Genomic DNA, 5,156 nt, shown 5'->3' with positions numbered 1-5,156 from the left:
GTCAACATAGAAGTTCCCTCCTCCAAACTTCGCCTTTAACGCCGCACATGACCATTTCACATATAACATTTAACACGGCACATATCATCTGAAATAATTAACATACGTATACGGTCTGCAGCCAAATTATGGATATAACATTCTCCTGTAATAGAATTCAGTCCGTGCGCCCTGTACACTGAGTTCCTGAAGAATGTCAATAGGGTAAGAAAGTCCGGCGTACCTGGGCCCGCGGTGTGGCACTAAATTCAGCTCAGTCCTACAGGGCCTTTTTAACACAGGCTTTCCTGCATGATGGGGTGCGATCTCTAAAACGGGCACAAGATGGCGCTGGTCCCCTTACAAGCTGTGTGGCCCAGTATAAAGTGCTGGGAAGGGTGCAGGCGGGGATCTGATGGACCAACCATTAATGGGGGATGTCAAGGCTATTAGGGTCCTACCTACAGTGGCCTGTTGGGCAACAGCCTCACTTGGTCCTGGGTCTGCTGGGTGGCCCACGTGGAGATACCGGTGGGTAGTGTGGCCAAATGTGGAAGGGCCCACAGGCCTAGCATGCCGGGTGCTGGGGACAGGCTGTTGGCTGGGCAGGACTGGGGTGAGTACCTGGGTGGCTGGTCACTGATGCAGGCTCCTGCCCGTCACGAGCGGCGGCTCTGTTCGCCTGGGGCGGCAGTCACAGCGGGGCCTTGTCCTTCTCACCGGGGGCTCACTAGTGGGGGCGCTGCAGGCGCAGCGTTGCCCCACTCAGCGGCTCCACCGGCTCTCCAACTGCAGGCTGGGAGTCTGGGGCAGCCGTCCGTCTGCTGGGCTTCCCTCTGGGCTGGCGGTGCGGTAGCGGCGACACCGCCGGGCAGGACGCGTCACCGTCCCTCTCTGCGTCGCCTGCTCCGTGACGCGGCCGACGCTGGGGCTCACCGCTGGTCTCTCTGCACTCTGCCTCTCGCGCGTGCCGGCCAGCTTCTCCGCCCCGCTCTGCCTTGGCGCCGCTGTCGGGTCTCCCTCCTCGTTCACGCTGCTCCTTCACACCGCACTCCCTCTCCGGTGAGTCTCTCCTTCCCGCTCTCCAGCCCCTCTATATGTCCTCTCCGCCCATCACACGTTGGGCGCGAAGCTCTGGGGGCAGTCTTAACCCCTAGCGTCCCGGGCGTTAACCCCTGCATTGCAGGGAAGTGTTGGGGCACCACATAAACACGTCTGGTCAAATAATGTATACCATACATTAGTGTATAATCAGTTTAAACTTTATATACTTTTAATATAAATCAGTAGTGCAAGTAATGGGGTACGGCGTGGTACGGCGTACCTGTAAGAAATATATTGCAGGTCGCCGTACCACTGCCCCCCGACCCGCAGCCGATGCTTATGCATGCTGGCTCACCTGACAGAACAGAAGCTATATGACAGCCGGGCAGAGAGTGGTGGGCTGCCCGGCTGTCTTCTGAGCAGGTACACGACTATTTGAAATATCGCCAGCCAATTGGAGCTTGCGGCCCGGCAGCCAATCAGGAGCAGCTCCTATTGGCTGGTGACCCGGCACTATAATTCAAATAACCATGGACCTGATCAGAAGACATCCCAGCTCATGACATGTCCGGCTCATGAATCACGAGCCAATCGGAGCTGCCAGCACGTCATTTTAAATAGCTGCGTCGTGGAGACAGATGGACCTGCTCTAAGAGAGACAGCCGGGTTTCCACTGCTCTGGCCGGCTGTCGCCTTAACCACACAGTGGCGCAATGTATTTAACCCCTGGCACTGTGCATGTTACCCCTGGCACTGTGCATGTTACCCCTGGCACTGTGCATGTTACCCCTGGCACTGTGCATGTTACAACTGGCACTGTGCATGTTACCCCTGGCACCGTGCATGTGACCCATGGTACAGTGCATGAAACCCCCGCATCGAGGAAAAAAACCCTGGCACTGAGCGTGTAACCCCTGGCACGGAGCGTGTAACCCCTGGCACTGAGCATGTAACCCCTGGCACTGAGCATGTACCTCCTGGCACTGAGCATGTACCTCCTGGCATTGTGCCAGAAAGCCCTAGCAATGAGCATGTAGGTAAGTGCACTTATGTGGCATAATAAGAGGCACTACCGTGTGTGATATATTGTGCAATGGACATTACTGTGTGTGGCATAATGTGGAATGGGCATTACGGTAAGCATAATCCCCTGTCGTACAAAGCCATGCCCTAAATTTTTGCAGCGCGTCTTTGGTGCACACTATCCTGTTTTTTGTTGTATTGGGTTGTTTTGCACTGTGGGGCATAATTTGCAATAAGGGTGGCATTATGTGGGCATTATTCTTTTCACAGGTATCAGTGGCGTAGCCACCGTGAGGCAGCCCCAGCGGTGGCTTGGAGGAGCAGCGCTGTGGTGGGCGCCTGTCAGCTGGTGGGCTGCGGGCACCTGTCAGCTGCGGCGAACTGGCATTATGCCAGAAAACAAGATGGCCGCGGGTGGGCTGCTGCGCCGCGGGCAGCTCCTCCGGTTCTGTGTCTGTCCTCCTCCCTGGTTCCCGACTCCCCCGGCAAGCAGCACAGCAGCCCCGCGTCCTCGCTCCCTCCCGGCTCTGTGTCTGGAGGGGTGTGCAGAAGGGAACGCCGTCTGGCGGACACTGCTGGAGCTGGTCTCCTTCTACAGGTTGCTGCCGCTCGCCCTGTATATTAGCATTGCTAATATCACACCAAGCCATCCGTACCAGCGGCAGCTGCACCCCTTGAAAGCTGGAACTCCGTGCGTGCACCAACAAGACAGAGACTGCACCAGCCAAAGACCCAGACGTGCAACAGGAGGTGAGTACAGGACTAGGAAAACAGGGCGGGCGGCAGCAATCTGTAGAGGGAGACCAGCTCCAGCAGTGTCCGCCGGACGGCGTTCTCTTCTGCACACCCCTGCAGGCGCCCCATTCTCTGACAGGCGTCAGAGTCCGGGTACAGCAGCCAGCACTGTTAGTACCAAGAGCCCGGAAAACCAACGAAACCCCACTGAACCACTTTTTTGGCTTGGGGGAGCAGATTTTATAGTTACGCCACTGACAGGTATGTGAGATAGATCATATATTTAGAGATTGCAGGGGGTGACAAACACCTACCACCCACCCCGGCTGAGACATATTGGGGGGGGGGGGGGAGGCGGTAGGGAAGTGTGTTCCACCACATCACCAGGACCACTTTAAGCAGTGGTGTGGGGCATAATGTGAAGTGTGCAATACTGTGAGGGACATAATGGGGGAAATTTAGGCTAATACACCTAAAAAATTTGTATAGTAAAATACAAATTTTTAGGAGTATACGTATTTTCAGGATTTACTATCCTGAAAATACGTAAATTTGTATTCGTATTTATGGCACATTCGTATTTGTATTTACAAATACGAATGTATACGCCATCGGAAAATACGAATAGGAATCACCATTCAAATGAATGGTGATTCCTAGTTTACTATTTACGTAAAATATGGCCGCTAATTGGCTGTAAACGGCCGCTAATTGCCGACCAAATACGCCAGGAAAATACACTTCATTTTCCTGCCGTATTTGGCAGAAACCTGCATGGATCAGTCCCGTGAGCCCCGTGAGTATAATTTGCTTCCACAGGTCTCCCCTTGGAAGAGCATTGGAAACCCGGCTGTCTCTCATAGAGCAGGTCCATCCATCTGCGACTCCACGACGCAGCTTTTTAAAATGACGTGCCGGCAAGTCCGATTGGCTCGTGATTCACCAGCCGAGCATGGTACGAGCCAGGATGTCTTCTGATCAGGTCCATGGTTATTTGAAATATAGCACCGGGTCACCAGCCAATAGGAGCTGCTCCTGATTGGCTGCCGGCCCGCGATCTCCTATTGACTGGCAATATTTCAATTAGCCGTGGACCTGCTCAGAAGATAGCCGGGCAGCCAACCACTGTCTGCCCGGCTGTCATATCGCTTCCGTTCTGTCAGGTGAGCCGGCATGCAAAAGCATCGGCTGCGGGTCGGGGGGAAGTGGTACGGGGACCTGCAATATATTTCTTACAGGTACGCCGTACCACGCGGTACCCCATTACTTGCACCACTGATTTATATTAAAGTATATAAAGTTTAAACTGATTATACACTAATGTATGGTATACATTATTTGACCAGACGTGTTTAACCCTTGCAAACTATAGCTACTTTGTCCATTCAAACAAATCTGTTGCCCATGCCAACTTTACTGCCGATTTTGATGCCACAATGCCTGTAGGTCATAGAAAATTTTTGGTGTGTGATATATAAGTGACCCCCTCTGTGGGTTTCAAATGTCATACTGTTTGACCAACGCTGTTTAACCCTTGCAGAACACCAGCTACTTATTCAAAATGATGACATCTGGGACCCATGCCCACTTTACTACCCTATTACTGCCCAAATCCTTGTTGGTCAAAAGAAATGGCAAGTGGGTCATATGTAAGTGACCCCCCTGTGCGGATTTCCAGTGTAATATTTGTTGACCAACGCTGTTTAACCCTTGCAGGACACCAGCTACTTATTCAAAATTATGACATCTGGGACCCATGTCCATTTTAGTGCCCTATTTCTGCCCAAATCCATGTTGGTCAAAATAAATTGCAAGTGGGTCATATGTATGTGACCCCCCTGTGTGGGTTTCAAGTGTAATATGTTTTGACCAACACTGTTTAACCCTTGCAGGACACCAGCTACTTATTCAAAATAATGACATCTGGGACCTATGCCCAGTTTTGTGCCCAATCTCTACCCAAATCCTTGTTGGTCAAAAGAAATTGCAAGTGGGTAATATGTACCTGACCCCCCTGTGCGGATTTCAAGTGTCATACTGTTTGACCAATGCTGTTTAACCCTTGCAGAACACCAGCTACTTATTCAAGATGATGATTCTGGGACCCATGCCCACTTTACTGCCCAGTTCTGCCCAAATCCATGTTGGTCAAAAGAAATGGCAAGTGGGTCATATGTATCTGACCCCCCTGTGCGGGTTTCCAGTGTAATATTTTTTGACCAACGCTGTTTAACCCTTGCAGAACACCAGCTACTTATTCAAAATGATGATTCTGGGACCCATGCCCACTTTACTGCCCTATTTCTGCCCAAATCCTTGTTGGTCAAAAGAAATTGCAAGTGGGTCATATGTATCTGACCCCCCTCTGTGGATTC

This window comes from Crinia signifera, unplaced genomic scaffold (genome assembly GCF_055691185.1).
Source record: "Crinia signifera unplaced genomic scaffold, ASM5569118v1 HAP2_SCAFFOLD_81, whole genome shotgun sequence".
Taxonomy (NCBI): domain Eukaryota; kingdom Metazoa; phylum Chordata; class Amphibia; order Anura; family Myobatrachidae; genus Crinia; species Crinia signifera.
Note: the sequence above shows the minus strand (reverse complement) of the source record.